Genomic DNA, 17,950 nt, shown 5'->3' on the forward strand with positions numbered 1-17,950 from the left:
GATTAATCGAATAAATTGTCATAAAAATAATATGAATATTTCAAATTTACTTATGAGTCTTATTCTATCATCTAATTTATTTGGAAATGAAATATTGAATTTGATATGTCTTTTGACTTTCTACACAAATTCTACCATTCAAATTTAAAGTAACTTATTAACTTGTATATGTTTTCTTTGTCTACTTGCAGGTAAGATATCCCCTTGGTTCTTCATCTTTTTTGGTGTTCAAAAAGATATAAAGATACAAAGCAGCCCGAAAGTGTTCTTGAACTCTTCCGCATTCCTTCAGTCTGTGGAGAAGAATGAGTAAGTGAGTTTTTGGGTATAAATATAGCCTGTGTGTGGCACTTGATGTGATCGCATAAAACAAAGAAGAACCAGAGTATACACTAAGAAAAAAGTAGCCCTAAACAATCATTTAATGAGATAAAAGAGAACAAATAATTTGCGTGAGAGTTTATAGCTTAAATAATATATTTTGTCTGTCTAAAAGTTTCGAGTAACTTGCTCAAATCGTCACTCTCTTATAAATGAATAACTTGCTCAATTTGATGAGAAATCTACAAACATATTTGAATTGATTTCCATTTGAATTAGCATAAATAATTCTTTGAATATCCTAAAAATAAATAGAAAACAGACCAATGAAAATCTGGTCATAGGTAAGGCATAGGATTTTGTGAGACGACAACGGCCTATCCATGTACTTAATTCTCAATCATGCAAATGCACAATATATCTTTTTTCTGGCCTCACACACACAATTTCCCTTTTGTACTCGCCCTCAGAGTGGAGGGAGAGCCCCAATTAAAATTCCGAAATGCTTTTGAAAATGAAAAGGAAACCCAACGAAGTTGGAATCTCACACAGTACACAGAGTACGTAGTGGTGCGATCTGTGAGGGGTTGCCAGCAGCGGAAAGCAATATTTTATACATCTCATAGATACTTTCCACTTGCATTCGCTTTATTAACACGCTTGGAATTGTATTGGTCGTGTGCTACTTCTTCCGTTGGCCATAACAACGGCACCAGGCACCCTCTCTAGCTGCAATGTGGTGTCTAGTTCTGGTACACTTCCCTCTCCTGCACTCTACTGCATGCCACTCCACTTGACTCCATCCACACTCCTCCACTTGATGGCGGGTCAAATGAATTGAACGCCGAAAGAATGGGGTCTTTGGTCCGCTGCAGTACACTCATAATTGTTTATCTACTTTGCTGTAAGATATACCGACTATATATATATTTAACGAACAGAATAGCTCTGTGTATCGCTTTGATGTATGTAAATAAATACACAATTCTTTGTACCTATATCTTCGCTGTGCGATATATCGATGTCGATGTCGAAGTCAAAGTCGAAGTCTCGCCCTGCCTCTTAGTGAAGAAGTCATCGCCCCTGAAGAGCGGAAATAATGGAATTGAGAATGCTGTTAATTTGCCGTTTATTTACTCAATTAATCACAATTAAGGGAGAACACAAAATGAATATACACCTAACATCCATAAAATATGGTTGAATATATGAAGAAATTATACAGGGAAAAGGTGTGGTAAGATTTAAAGTTTAATAATTAATATTCCCCTTTGTAAACATAATTTCCATAATATTTATTGGAATATAAGTTCCCCTAATGTTATTCAACTCTAATGATTTAAGTCTAAAATCATCTCTTCAATCCCACAGTTCACCTCACTTGACTCTCGAAACGAAGGTTGAACTTTGAGCTATTGCCATTATAATTGACCCCCTTACCTTTCTCTCAACACCTGAACAACAACACCCACTGAGAAAACATGGGTTAAGGTAAATGAAAGAGGTGGTGAGGTAACAACACTTTGTGCTTTTTACAACAATGAAACAACTTGGCTGAAAGAGAGAGTGCGAAACAGATGTAACTGGAGTTGTTTTGAGTGTAATAATTGACCTAATTTGGCCAACATTTTCGTTGTTTTATCGTTATGCGAACAAAGTTTTCACCTGCTTTTGTTCTTAGATTCTCCTTTTTTTATATTTTCTTGTAGTTTCTTTTAATTTTGTTTCTCCGGCAAATTGGCAAAAGAAAAGCTCATTAAACTACTACAAAGGGCGTAAAAGAGGTGATGTACTTACAGTGGGTAAAAGTTTAAGAAAAACTTCACATTAGGGGGTGTTTTAGCAAGGATTTTTAAGACCTTTTATGGGACATACTATATATTGAAGAGATTATATACAAATTAGGCAGATTTTTTGTAATTTTTCGTTTGAAATTCGAATTGCAACCCACCGTGTTTCATTGTTCTGTGTGTTCTGTGCTATTTTCTCTTCTCACGCCCTTCAATGGTCCTTTCAAGCCAAGCTCTTTGCCAGAGCTATTTTTTTGTTGTTGTTTCGTCCTTTGTGTTCCATTTTCGACCGGGGGTCAGGGGTTTCTGACCATACCTACATTTCACCGAATTGGCCAGGACTTGACAATGCTAATGGAAAGCTTTTGCAACTGGTAAAATGGTAGAAAGTATCGATATTTTGTATTGTATTTTGTATATCTTTTTTGTTTTAAGAATTGATTACTTATTATGATCCAGCCTAAGTCTAAGTTCTATAAATATTTTCTTTCCTGTACCATTGGTATTGGTTCTATCGCTATTTTATCTGCACTTTTTGATATATTTTAATATTATTGATTTTTTATCAGCACTATCGATATGTTATCGATATTGTTAAAAACAAATTAGGATATATTGCAATGCAATTTTCAAGGTGTATTTGTCAAGTTATTTAGAGTAATATTGAGTGCTTTTAGTTTCCTTGGCAAAACAATAACAAATATATCACAATATATCCCCCATATACACTCGATATCTTTCCAATTAAGCTGATGTATAGGGTACCCATAGGTTCTCCAGCTGCAAAAGGGACCAAACTTTATCGCCGTCTGTGTATTTTCATTTGCATTTGGCTATCTCTTGTTTTTAGCTTTTTACGCCCGATGCCTTGTGTTGCTCCGCTGCTGCTCCTGCTCCTGCTCCTGCTCCTGCTCCTCCTCCTGCTCCTCCTCCTGCTTCTGCTTCTGGTTCTGGTTCTAGTCCTGTTCCTGCTCCTCCTGCTGCCTTTGTTGTTGTCATCCGTCGCTCGTTTGGTGCGAGTGAAATGCAAAGTAAACAACAATTTGTAATTTCCGCTCCTTCCCTGCCAGCCAGCCAGCCAGGCAGCTAACACCGCTCGACCAGATGAGGCGCAAGGGCGGCTAGTAACGGAAGAATGGAGCACGAAGCTGGGTAGGATTGGGTGGCACAAAGTGCTCCTCTATGTGGTGTTGGTGATGGGCGTGTTGGGAAAACATTTCTACGCTCTGTTACGTGGAAATTTTCTCCTTCGGCTACGGATGAAATAAATCTCAGCTGCCATCCTCCCGGGCAGCGGCCAGCCTTTACATGGTCACATGGCCATATCGGTGCATCCCAAGTTCGAGCCAAAGGCAAAGTCATTTGCCACGCATTTTCGGGTGATATGACAGGTGGGTAGGGGGGAAGCGCCCCATCTCATTGTCCAGTGTGGTTGTGTGCCTCATCTATCCTCCTTTAATTGCTGTATGCATTTGATATATCGATGCTGGCAGGTAAATCGGAGGAGCATTAATGGATCGCGTTAATGTCAGATTAAGGAGAAGATTTGGTAGAAGTTTAAATATTAACTATATATTTTTAAATGGAGATTAGGTTAAGACTTCCTTAAAAAAATGTTTTAAATATTTTCTAATGTTAATCTTGATTGTTATCATACGTAAAAATATTAAAATCCAATTCCTTTGGGTTAAATTAAAGTGCAACAAGAAATGTTGCTAAGCAAATGTTGCCAGGAACATGTTGAGCCACGCTTTGCAGCTTAAATACTCCCAAACTTATCATTCATTTGTACTAAAATAATAACCTGTGTTTTGCCTCAGTTATAATTGGAAATGAAATATTAAAAATCCGGGTGGATGGCATCAAAATTGCAAATTAGCAACAACAGATAAAGGATTCGTCTCCTAGGCCTCATTGGCTGTGTGGGCAGCACTTAAGTCAAATTAGCAGGATAAACACAGTGTGTGGAAACTGGAGCGGCAGTAGGCATTAATGCTGGATGGACAAACAAAACAAGATGCATGGCCGCAGATGCAGATGCATATGGGAGATACACTTGCAGATGCAGATACAAATACAGATGTAGATGTAGATGGAGATATGTTAATGGAGATCATTAGGTGGGAGGGATTGCGAATGCAAAATGTTTGCCTAGATGCCTTTGAGCTATGTATTTACATTTCGACTTTGGCAAAGGCACAAAGGCTGCCTTGAACTGTTACTTGCTCATAGCTCTGTCTCTGTCTCTGTTTCTATCTCTATCTCTATCTGTAGCTGTAGCTGTAGCTGTAACTGTCTTTTGTATCTGTATCTTCTATTTGTGTGTGCTTTTGGCCATGTTTGTGTTAATGCTTATGTTTTGTAATTGTATTGGTGAAAGGCAACAACTGAGCCGGCACTAAAAGCCAAACAAAACATGAAAACCGTTCAAAGATACCGACAGACCAACCAATTTTGTAGCCTCCTATCTCTGTATCTGTATATTTGTATCTTTGTATCTTTATATCTGTGTATCTGCAGTGCAGCTCCACTCGGGCTCACTTGCCTGTCGCACTCGCCATCGCCATCGCATTCGCAGTCGCATTCGTTGTCGCCGGCCATGCCCAGTGAGCACACAATGTAAAACGCAAGCAAATATTAACACGGCTAACCGATATATGCCATAGATGCTGATACACACATATAGTATATATCTATATATATAGTATATACGGGGAGGAAGGCAGAACGGAGGTACGCACATGTCCAGATACTCGGATACTCGGTTACTGGGATACCACGGCTCGTTGCATGTTTGATGGCAACACTATTTGATTTAGTGCTACTCGACTGGACCCACCGGGCTCTGTCTCTGACTCTGACTCTGACTCTGTCTCAGTCTTGGAGCTCCCCTCTTAACCCTCTCTTGGCAAAGTGGTCCAGTGGCCGAGTTTAGCTATATGGTGTTCAGCCTCCTTCTCCGCATCCAGCAGAGATATGCATAAATAATTATTAAAGGCAAAGTGCTGGCACGAGAGTGCAAAATGAAACCGCAAACAATCCGCAGAGCAAGCATTGGACACCAGGATAGGGCAGGCCGGAGGCTGGTAAAGATCTTGGATGGACCACCAGGCCAGGATTTTTCTTTTTTCTCCTCTCTCTTTTTCCTGGCATTTGTAAAGCTCACAAGATACTATGTATATATAGTTTGGTATCGTGTGTATAATTATGTATGCTTTCGAGCTCGACAAATAGCCATTATTTTCGATTAATTGGCAAAAGGTCTTAGATAACCAAAAGCCTCTTTAGACTTCAACTAATCTACCCTTTCTTGGTCTGGCCTTATATATACATATGTATATATATTTCACTGGAAAATCACACTTTACCGCAAAAACACTCAAATAGTGATCAGTTTTTGTGGGTTTTAGAGATGTCTAAAATAGCCTGACACTTGACAGGGAAAAGCCTTCAAAATTTTGCGCAAATACTAATCAGAGATAACACCCTATCCCACCCTACCCTACTCCCCCCTTTCGTTATCTGATATTTGCTTGGATTAAATGTTCAATTTTCAGTTTTGCGAAATTGAACATTTCGTGTGAAGAGCTTTGTCCACATTTTGGGGAGTACTGGTCAATTAGGCAAATTATGGTAACCTGATTCAGTTGAGGCTTTAGGCTTTGAGGACAAAGAGTTTGGGTATTAGATGAAATGCATAAATTAATTAAGATGAAAAAGTGGTAGCAGAGGGACCTGCCTTTCGAACAAGGACTCATTCTAGTTAGGGATCACAGGTCGAAGGTGGAAAGGAAGTTGCAATTGCACATGCACATGTAGCTCTTTCTCTCTGTCTCTCCATCTCTATCTCCAGTGAGTTATAAGTACAAGCTCTTGGACTCTGAACCTTAAGTCCAATTGAGGCCAGGACCAGGCGGAACACCAAGGATATGCATTTCATTGATTGCCTTTAAGTGCTGCTGGAGTCGTTTTGCGTCACTTTCTGCACATTGGCTTCATTTGCGAAGGCATTAAATATGCATGCATGCCACACACGGCGTATGCGTAATATGTTAAATGCAACGACCATTGCGGCACACACACACACAGACTCACAGGACACGTGAGACCTGAGAGGTGACACTGAGGTAAAGCTGGTTACTCTGTATTTATGGATTATACCAAACCTTCTTTTTTTTTTTTTTTGGTTCAAAGGCCTCCCACAGCCATGAATTCCTCAGCTTCTTTGATCTGTTTTTTTTTTTGTTTGGGGGAAAAAGTACATGTAAAAGCACATGCCAATTATAAACAAACATAAAGTCCCTCCATTGGATTCCCAGAACTTCTCCCCCGGAAAAACAATATTTTGCATCCACACACACACACACATTAATGAGGTCTAATTGAAAAGCCTGACAGCCTCAAGTGGCTGTATATATAGTATTTTTTTTTTGTTTTTTAATAATCTGTCTGAGCATTAGAGGATGTAGAACTTCTCCTGCCAAAAAATTTGCATAATTTCGTTGTTTCTAGAGATAATTGCACGCAATGCTGCCAAATGTTGTGGCACATTAGGGTCTCAAAAGTTTAAAGATCACTACACTGCAGTAATTTTCTCACTCTAAATATGATATTATTTTAATATTTAATAACTAGAATAATACGTAAATCCAAATTAAGCAGAATTTTCTTAAGTAAAAAGAAAATTACATATTTTTATTTCCGACTGTACTTGGAAAACTTTTTCTTTAGTTTACTTGTTATGTCCCGAAGGTAAACAATTTATGGCATTAAACTCAAGATAGAAAACCATAAAAATCTAGTATCTTGGCCTTAATCTAGATGCTATATCCTAGATAATACCAATCGCTAAAGTCAAAAGTGGTGAAAGTGAATGAGAGAAGGAAGGTGCTTTCAAGTGGATGATTAAACTCTGGACGAGGACAGATTGAGGCGTGGTTGATTGAACTTTTGCCGCAAACAAACACAGAAATTAAAAGACAAAAGATTTCTGGGCGACACACACACAAACACACACAACGACAACGACAACAAAGTGGTGTATATAGATAGATCTGCCAAGACGAGAGATGTAAACAAAGCCATGAAATTGTTGTCGTTATGGTTTTATTTTTATGGCGCCACAGACGCAGAGACAAACTTTTTTGGGTGGCCAAGAAGAGGAAACTCTTTCTTCCTTCCGCCATGGGATAGAGGATGAGGGAATCCAGGCACGAAGGAATGAAGCTTGGAACCGGGAGAGGATTTCGAGATGATGATGGGTGAGCAGTAGAAGCAGACGACTTTGGTCCAAGTCATGTCAGCATTTTCGGTTGAGCCATCAAATACCATTTAAGCCCTGATGTGCAAATTTGTTGACAGTTTCAATTATGATCTCAAGCGAACATTTTGCAAATGCTTTTCATTTGCAATATGTGTAGAGGAGGAGGAGGAGCCAAGGAAGGGGAAGGAAATTCAATTCAATTCAAAAGTCGGTAATGATTGTTTGCACTTGGATTGATTTTCAAAAAGGACAACACACTTTACCACGGCAATTATATCCGTTTATTGAGCGTAACTAATATAATTGTTTTTTTTACCCTTTTTTGTCATTTTATATTTCCCACTCATATGTATATATAATCAGGCAACTTTTTAATAATTTCTTTTGATATCGTCTGGCACAAAAACCCTCATTTGATTTATCTATCCAGCTCATTATACTTTTGCCCATCAACCGGAATACAGAAAAAAACCAACATGCGCAAAGCTCATTAATTTTTGACATTTAGCCCTTCAATTAGCCAAGCGCTTACACACCCGGATATATATATTTATATATATGTATGCATAACGTATATATAAAAGTTTAAAATAACTTTTAATAAATGCATGCAATTTTGAGAGTGCTCTATAATGGTTAGGGTATATTTGTCACGTTGCAAATTATGTGACAGGCAGTAAAGGTAATATAATATAAAATTGAATACACACTTAATATTGAATTATATTATATTTATATTGTTATATTAAACAAACCTTAAGGGCAGATATTTGTATTTTACTTTTCTAAACCTTATTGCTAGGATTTATTTCCAAAAATGTTTAGGTTTTGGTTTTGTGACAGTTTTCCCTATATTTTCATTTCGTATATCAAAATATTAGCTTTATTTTTGTATGCTGACTTTTGTAGAAATAAACTGATGCTTGAATATTGATGGAATTAATTTGGGGAAGCAGCTGCTGACCTCCTTGACATTAGTTTTGTTTTCCATATATTTTTTGTGTGCTGAATTTACAGTATTAGCACCACTGTGCAGTGAGAGGCACTGCATGGAATTATTCAATTATGAATGGGATTCCGGGGGAGTTTGGTGATGGTTGGCGAAAGAGCAAGTGGTGATGCAAGTGGGACTACAAAGTGGATGTGGCAGAGGCTAGACACTCGACATTTGCACTTGCACTACCATTCCCGCTTCCACGTCCACTTCCACTTCCACTTCCTCTGGCTCTGGCTTTGGGCCTTCCTCTCCTGTACCTCTTCTCCTGCCTCAACCATTCCACTTCCACTTCCACATCGACAGCCGCAGCGACAATGACAACAGCTGTGACAGGGAGAAGCAGGCACAAGAATCGCTTTTAACGAGTTCTGGGCCTGTGGGCCCGTCGTACGTAAGTTTGCTACGTGCCGGGCCTGCGGATCGGCCAGCGATTTACGTTGAGGCCGGAGCGTGACAAGCCAGCCAAAAAAAAAAATAAGGGAAAACCTTAGAGCTTCGTCTCCGATTTCTGGGTTCCCAGTTGCTGCCGGCTTCCATCTCTCCGGTTCACTCAATTGAATTGAAACCATAGGCCGATGCTCCACCAATGATGCCGGCATCTTGCCACCATCTTTCCTTTTAGCCAGAGAGAACTAACCTATCCCTGTTTGCCCTTAGTTCCCTAAACTGATGGGTTTTGCTTACGTTAGTTTGGCGCCGGGTTAGCAGGTCACTTCAAGCTCCGTGCTCCGTGCTCCGTGCTCCTGCTCCTTGCTCCTGCTCCATGGTCCATGTTCTTGCTGATGTTCCTGCTGCCTCTTCCGCCTGCTTTTGTTATTGGATTTGCGTCGCTGCTGGTGCAATTGGTACAGATTTCTAGCCTCTAATTAAATTGCCAGTTGAGGGGGCTCTCCACCAAATACCATCTGGGTTGAGGCGAAAGAGATTGAGGGCCAACAAAGTGGCGGCTAATGACATGGCGAACTCCACAGGGAAATGGGTAGGTCACGAATAAGGCTCTCGAAGGAGGTAGGAAAGGATAAAAGAGGAGGCTTTTCTGGTTTTTCGCTTAGCCAAGGCATAAACGAAACGTAAGGCGTAAAAGGGGGGTTGGGATGAATTATATTTAATTATTCATAAAATAATTGCATTTATTTCGCCATTATTTCACTCAGTTTGCACTCAATTTCAGTACTTATTGTATTTTCTACTATTATTGCTTGGCTCAGGGCATTCACTTACAATGATTTGGGGCAACTATGAAAAGGATATTCTTATATATATATATAGGCATTTAATAGCTTGTGAAATACTTAAGGAGTTACTTACATTATAATGGAAATGTATAACAATATTTCGTTTTTTTTTAATATATATTGTATACCCTTGCAGGGTATTATAATTTCAGTCAGAAGCTTAAAACGCAATGAAGGAGCCATTTCCGACCCTATAAATCATATATATTCTTGATCAGCGTTAACAGCCGAATCGATCTGGTCATCTTAGAAAGAAACTAATTTTTACAAATTTTTTCAAGTATTTTTTAAGGGATTAAGGCTCAAAAATTTTCAATAAAAATTGATAAAATTTTAAATTCTTTAAAACTTAAAATTGAGTTTGCAGATTTATAAAACTAATAAAAACTAACACAGAAAAGCTTTCCGAATGGAAATTAGTGTATTTTCGGCCAAGTTATGATGATTTTCATGACCACACTGAAATTGTATAAAAACCCTATAGACAAGTTTGAAATAAAATAATGCAGAACTTAAATTTGTTTATATTTCGCACTATTTAAATGTTACATAAAATATTTGAATAGTTCAAGCGCTTTCTGTATCGATATTGATACTTATTAAATCATTTTTTGCTATAATATGGCATAAATTTGATGTCTAGGGTATTCCAAGCTTCGGTACGCCGACTGAAACTTTTCTCCAAGTCCTGTTCCTGATCCTCTTCTGGTTCCGTTATTCCATTTTTTTCGCATGAGCTGGCAAGTGCTCTGTGGCAACGGTGGTATGTGGTGACTATGATGGTGGTGATGTTGGAGCGGTGTCGATGTGTCAGAGAGAATTCCATCGAAGCGCCAACGAAAATTCGCCAAACTTATTTCCAGACCGCCCACACACACACACACACACACACACACACACACACACACACACACCCACCGTTGCCATCGTCGCCGATGCCTGTCAGAGAGATAGGCGAGAGTAAATTTTCATAACGCATTTGATTTTTATTTATTCGAGCAAAAAATCGGTGCGTGGAGGAGCTGAAGCTGAAGCTGAAGCCGACATCATTGCAATGCCTCTCGTATCGGATGCTGAGGAGCATCTACCATGTGTGTGTGTGTGTATGTGTGTGTGTGTGTGTGCATAAACATAAAACCCACCTCATACATATTTAAAATGCAAAGCAAAAGTTTGTGGCGCAACTTCAGTGTGAAAATGGTTATGCCAAGGTTTCGCAAATTGATTTTCCAGCCAGAGCTGAGATTTCAACCGAGCATCAGAGATTTCCTGCGATGACAAGAACCGATTTTGCAAGGATATATATGAGAGCAGGAGCAGGAGCAGAAGTAGAAGCCTTTGCCTGAACATGAGCATCTCTGCATCACTGGGACTGCGATTGGTTGTTGGGGTTGTGAATGTTGTGGAATGTGGATTTTGCTTGGTCACCGCATCATGCTCAGCAAAAGGCAACAGAGAGCCCGTCTCGATTATATCTAGGTGAGTCTCGAAGTCTGTTGTCCAGCAATCTCTGACTTTGCTTTGGCCTCCAGGTTGCTCCTTCCAAAAAGCTCGTGTTAATTTATTTCAGTTGCTCTCCGTTTTTGGAGTGGATTTGGAGTGCTTTTATCTTCTCAGCTGATCCATATGGAATGGACACACTACTGTTGCCAATTAGCAGGGAAATGTTGCCGTAGCAGCATCATGAATATACCAAAATGACTGGCAAGAAAAAAAAAAAAAAAAACATACTGCAATCATTTGAATTTTTGTGTCGATTAGCTTGCAAGTTTTTTGATGCTATTTTTAAGGCAAAAGAAACATATTTTTAGAGTTTGCTTATTTTGCCTCTTGGGAATCAAAGAAATTTATAAATAAAATCAAGGTATTACTTTTCTTTAAGTGACTCAAAATCTGGATCCCATTGAGATACATGACTAACTCCATCAGATTTCTTGACAAAATGCTTCAGCTCTCAGCGCTGCTGACACAAGTTTTTCATATTAAATGGGTTCTTACACACTCCACACACACTCTACACACATACTGAGCTCTGTCAGCTCTGACGTCATGCATTTAGAGAGCTTTTGTTATCCACAGACAAGTGACAAAAACAAAACAACTCTCCGCTCTGCTCTCTCCCATAACCCTAAGTGACTGTCTTACCTTTTCGCGTATAACCAAGTATAGTTCTCAGCTGGTTAAATGTTTTCGGGGTAAATCTTTAAATCCGCTAACTGAGCACCAGCGGTATGTACTGCGTACAACCATGTGGCAAAAACAATTCATGCAACACACTCATACACACACCAACGACTATGACAATGGACAGAGGACAGTGGAGAGTGGTGGTGGAAAAGCTGAAATGTCATAAAATATAAAAGTGAAGCCGGCAAAGTGCTTGACCAAGCAATTTTCTTAGTCATTTGGTCAGTTGGTTGGTCTGAAGGGGGGGTTTCCGAGCGGTAAAAGAACAAAAAAAAATATATATTTTCATGTGCGCTCCAACACCCAGGCAACATTTTCTTTTTCTCTGGTTATCACTGTCTGACTCTTCTAAACTTGTCCCTTTTTCTTTCTGAGTAATTTGTTGCACTAACAAGCAACTTGCTTCCATTTCATTTCCTTTGCCATTGGACCTTAGAGTGCACTTGAAAAAATAAAAATAAAAAAATACAAAAAAAGTGTGTAAATCAAAGTTTTTGAAAAAATTTATTAATTTTTATTCAGAAAACTTGTCTGCATACTAAGTTTTAAAATTAAAGAAATTCCATTTTGTATTTTCCAAATTTAACGAATAAACCCTAATAAAATTTAGAAAAATGTATTTTTCTACCGAACCTAGCTAGATTGACTCGGTTGTTGAATCTGATCAAGAATATATATGATTTATACGGTCGATAATAACTCCTTAATAGCGTAAAAAGATTTTAACAGAAATGATAAAACCCAGCAAAGAGTTCCTGTTTACTTAAACAAAAATTCAATACCCTACAGCTTTCTGTATCCACCTTGATATTTTTATGCTGATTAAATTAATTTATTTTAAATAAATCAGAATAAATGCACTGTGCACTCGACACATCTCGACTTCTTAGTTGTGCAAATTAAAATTGTTTATTTAGAGCAAAGGAACGCTTTTAGTTTCGGTAATTCACAAAAAAAAGAGAGACAAAATAAATGTGGCATTGGATGGCAGCAGTTTCTGAATTTTCCACTTTTCCTCCGCCCCGCTTTTCTTCGCTTGTTGCATTTGTTTGCTCGCTTTTATTTTTTTGACTGCTCGTCCTGCATCCCTGCGGCCACTAATAAAAAATAATTTCATATCTCCGCGCGCAGAGTTCGAAATGCATTCGTTTTCATTGTTGTCGAGAGCTGACTTTCCCCAGCTCTCCCCTGGAGCTGACCAGGGGACAGAGATCAAGATGACAAAGTGCAGGTCACTGGAGTGGAGCAAAACGAATAAATGGACATTCGAGAAGGAGGAGGAGGAGAAGGTGGCGATGACGATGACGAAGACCAAGACCAAGACGACAACGAAGGCATTTTGCATTTACTGATCTCTTTTCTTTTTTTTTTGTGACCCGTTTTTTCTTGTCTTGCCCGCCGTTTTGTTATTATTGGCCCTGACTTTTTGGTCTTTTCCCTCGTCTTGGCCGCGTTCTTCTTCCTCACTTTCCCGGAGGTCGGAACAAACATGCGTCATCGTTGAAACGTTGAAACGTTGAAACGAAGATGATGATGATGATGATGGCCAAAAGACCCCCGTCAACGGGTTGAGATTGAGGAAGTGTCCACAACCATAAAGAAGGCCCAAAAAAGAAAACTACACACAGAAAAAAATTATATAATAAAAATAAAAATTTAAGTACCAGAGTGCGTTGTGTTGAATGTTTTCATTGGCTGGAATGGAGTGTTTTATTATTAAGCTTTCACTCTTGTGTTTTCGCCTTTGTCCTTCTTGCCGTCATTTTCCATTTACTTCACTCGTTAGTCACGCCGTTCCCAGTGACCAGTCCCCAGGACTAAGACGAAGACCCAGGGACCAGTCCAAGACCCACTCTCAGTCCAATTCTCATTCCAACTTAACCATTTTCTTGAATTTTGGACAAATGACCACAAAGCAAAAGCATGTTCGCGTTGTTGCTTTTGTCCAAAGCCATAGTCCTGGCTAAGCTTCGTGCCTTTCCTTTCTGTTCCTTTTTTTTTTTTTTTTTTTTTCTGTTCTGTCAAGGAGTTCGGGTTACCGAGGTCCTTTGCCTTATAACTGCGGGCTAGGGCCTGATAATAAGACCTTCTTGAAGTGCATAATTCACAAGCATTAGGCACAAGTACTAGGTTCCACGGTGCGTTTACGGGGGACATTCTCTGATGAATGGCTTTTGTTTTGTCCCTGACTGGACATCACAGAAAATGTAGCCTAGTTAAGGCTTTTGGTTGAGAAGCAAAAAAAAGTGTACGAAAAAAACCACCATGCAATACCCAGTTTTCAAAACTCTCTGTTTGTCTTTGTTCAATTAATTTGAATTTTGTTATGTTAATAAGAATTGAAAGTAGCTTCGGATAAACTTAATCTTTTGTTAAAAAAAGTGCTAAAATTAGAGTATAAGCCTCTGGCTTTTCTTGTTTGTTAAATATTTTTGTTTTAAGTAGAGAAAACAATAGACAAATCCCCTCTAATTGTCAGTTCTCCGTTTCTAGTCGCACAATTACAATAGAGCCACACAATATCAATTTTCGAAATAGTTATCTGAATGCCGCCATTTCGTTAGCTCGTTGAGACAATCGAGAACAAAGCCATAGGGTTAAGACTCTAATCAGAGATGGCCGGAAAAAGGGCTGTGAGCCAGGGAGGGGAAATAAGAAGAAGCAATCGAAAGCTGAGTCTAATTGAAAACAAAAGTCTCACAGATCTAAAAGGGATAAACACAAAGTCGCAGCTCGATTTGCTATTTGGTTTTTGGTGTTCCCCGCACTCCTATATACATATATATATAATACATTCATTCCGTTTCTGGGGCACTTATCCCGTGGCTTTTTGGATAAGTCACATACCCAGCGGGTATGTCCAAGAGAAAGAGAGCCCAGTTAATGCTCCGTTGACTGTCTCTGGCTTGTAGCTTTATATGTAACTTTGTAGACTCGTATGCATTATTATCCCTGGACTAACACACAATTTTCTTTCCATTTTCTTGGTATCTTTGCAGGTCAGTAAATTGTCAACGCGTTTGTTTCCCCAGCAGCTTCAACATTTTAGCTTTGAATGAATGGGGCAATGAATGGATAGACGACAGACAGACAGCTAGCGACTTGTGTGAGAACATATCCCGTTAAGGCCATTATGCCATCGATGCGTTGAAGCCAAACCATCCATCCCCTCACAGATCCTGGTTCCTGGCTCCTCGCTGCTCTCGGCTCCTGGCTTCTGGCTCCTTTCTGTGACAGCTCTCTGTGCCATTTATTCTGGTTTGTCATGCCTTTAAACAATTGCCACGAAAGCAGAAAGCACGGACACCATGAGGTCCCAGCCTTCCCTTTCTCTCCGGTATCTGCTAAAAAACCCTTTTATCATGCACGCAGAGTGTAAAACGTTTTTTTTTTCTTTATATATAGGCTATGTATGAGTATGCTGAAAGCGAATATACCCTACTTTCTGGGAGTATATGTGAAGGAAGTTCCTTAGGTCTTCTAACTTTCAAGTTTATATTTTTAAATATTTATTTTAGGGTATTTTCTTATAAGATGTATATGAAGCGAGAAGTCCGGTTGTGTATATCGAAAATATATTGGCAACATTGATTATCGATATATTAAATATCAATCGCTCATATATTACAGTGTTAAAATATCGATTTTTATTGACTATCTCATCTCTTATTTGTTTATTTCTTTCTTTATTCCGTTTTTTAATTGGTTAATTTGTTCTGTTATTTTTCCCCATTATTTATTTATTCATTTGTTTCTTTATTTATTTATTTCATTATTTGGTTCCCTGCTTTTTTTTAATCTAAATTTTTTTTTGTATATTTGTCTTTCCATTTATACCTTTTTCAAAATAAATTTGTATCTTGCTGACAGGCTCGACAACAAGTAACTCCTGTGGGCCCTATAGAACACAAATATCATTTAGACATCCGATAACCAATAATCGCTCTAGGCCCTTACGTACTTTTTTGGGATTTTCATTCCAATAGACTCCATGAATATTGGCCAGCTCAGCTCGCAGCTCGCAGCTCTCAGCTCTCGCCCATGTTCCCATACATAGTATACTTTTGCGGGCGGATACTACGGATACGGATATGGAGCCACCTTTTCCAACCCATTAACTTATTTCCTAGGCACTGTGTGGAAATATTTTGTATGCGTGCGTGTTGTCGTTCCTGTTTGTTGCTATTTTTTGTAGCATTTTTTGTTGTTGTTGTTGCTGTTGTTTTTTTTTAGTCACCAACAACACTCGAATGAGCGAGCCTTTTCTTTTGCAGGGCGGTGTATATATTTTCCTGTTTGTCAGCAGAAAAAAATAAATAGAAGAACACAAACACACACACACAGTGGGACGGCGGTATATGGTGTCCCGTATTGATTAATCTTGTCTTGTCATTAAAATTTTTGCAAATGTCATTTCAAGTTTATTCGTCCTTGTCCCTTTCTACTACTTTTCAACGGCGGATACTGGTTGTTATTCTTCTCCTCGATTGGCATACAAAATGTGAAAAACAATTTGAGGGAGGTCCTGTGAGGAGGGCTGGCACTCCGCACTCGAAACTCTGTCTCAACTCAGTTGACTGTCAGCCTCATCATCGTCATCGGAGGAGCTCCCCTCCGTTTTTGGCGAAAAATTGGCAGCTCTTGTGCGTCGAAGAGGCTTTCTGTCGCCAACAATCGCAGACATACAAATTGCCCCATGGAATTTCTTATTTTATAGGCCTTCAAAGCCATTTACATTTGTCATTTCACCAGTGGCCGTCAGCCGGATGGATGGACGATTGCTTCAATATATATTTACTATATAAACATATATATATATACATATATAGAAGGAAGTAAAGCAGAGTACTTGGTACTTTTGTGTGTGCCCAGTGTCTATAGAAAGTTATCACAGTTGGCATAACATAAAACCTGCCACCAATCCAGTGAAATGTTGTAATAAAATCATTAAATACAATTTCCCTCTCTCTGTCTCTCTGTGTGGATTTTATTGTATGTCAATATTTTATTACAACATAAATAGAGGGACTTTTCTGTCACCTTTCAACCTCTTACCATTTCCGAATGCCTTCGGGGTACTCAATCCGACTTGAGCGGGGTGTTTTTGTATAAGATTACCAATTAGCAGAAGCCATCCCCCTGGAATCCCGACGACATCCGAATCGATGAATAAACAAAGTCAGACTGGGGTCCTTCGAAATCGTTACATTTTGGCGAAAAATGAGGCATGCGGCAATTCTGCTTTTGGCAAAGCACAAAAAAAGGGACTTCATGCGAAGGGTAATTTCAGTCGAAATGTTGAAGGTAAATTTACCGTGAGACTAAATTGAGTTTGGTTCCATCATCCTGACGCCAATAAAATGTTAGCGTCTATCAAACGTGATGACAGGATTGCTTGTGCCAAATGAAACAAAAGCACAACAAGAACAAAATGTTGCGTATATTCTATAGCTATTCTAATATAATTTGAAAAGATTTAACTGAATAGGAAAATCCCACAAAAGGATAGCGGCTTTAAAAGGTTTGCCTTTTTTGGGGGGTTTTAGGGTTCTCCAAAGAGTAAGGTTTATGGTAGATTCTGACACAAAGTTCTGTTAAACTTTCCAGGATAGAGTCATGGAGGTATAGAGACATGGAAATATGTTTAAAAATGTCAATTATTTAGTATCAATTATTTAGTAAGTAGTTGTCATTGTAATTTAGTTATTGAAAGGTCTCCAAAGACTCTAGTTAAATTTGTAATAATAATGATTTATTTCAAGTTTAAAAATATCATAACTTGTGCAAAACTGCATATATTTTAAATCGGAAAACTTTCCTATGTTAGTTTTTATTAGTTTAATCAATCTGCATAGTCAGTTTAAATTAAAAAAAAAAAATTTTGCAAAAATTTAACGATGAAACACCTTAAAATTTTGAAAAATTTCAAAAATTTGCATTTTTATGCCTGAAGTAGCTAGATTGACTCGCCTGTTGATGCTGATCAAGAATATATGGTCGGAAATGACTCTTTCATATCGTTACAAACCTCTGATTGGAAATATAATACCCTGAAAGGGTATAAGAATATTTGTAATATTTTTTTGGTCAGCTTTTCTAATCTCTACTTAATGCTAGTGTCAAAAAGTATAAATTCTTGGTCATTAGCTGGCGTGGC

At 38.6% G+C, this 17,950-nt stretch overlaps 1 protein-coding gene and 1 long non-coding RNA gene across 3 annotated transcripts in view; one reads left to right on the forward strand and one right to left on the reverse strand.

Annotated features, from left to right (window-relative positions):
* kek5 (leucine-rich repeat, immunoglobulin-like domain-containing kekkon 5 protein) overlaps positions 1-17,950 on the forward strand; it is a 163,349-nt gene that overhangs the window by 36,626 nt on the left and 108,773 nt on the right. The window lies entirely within an intron of this gene.
* On the reverse strand, positions 9,476-11,920 carry LOC147643363 (uncharacterized). Its single transcript, XR_015272486.1, has 2 exons — positions 11,752-11,920; positions 9,476-10,545 (listed from the first exon to the last, which is right to left on the reverse strand). It is a non-coding gene; the product is annotated as an uncharacterized LOC147643363 (long non-coding RNA).

The sequence above is a fragment of the Drosophila serrata genome, unplaced genomic scaffold (assembly GCF_035046125.1).
Source record: "Drosophila serrata isolate PLE 108 unplaced genomic scaffold, ASM3504612v1 contig_276, whole genome shotgun sequence".
Taxonomy (NCBI): Eukaryota; Metazoa; Arthropoda; class Insecta; order Diptera; family Drosophilidae; genus Drosophila; species Drosophila serrata.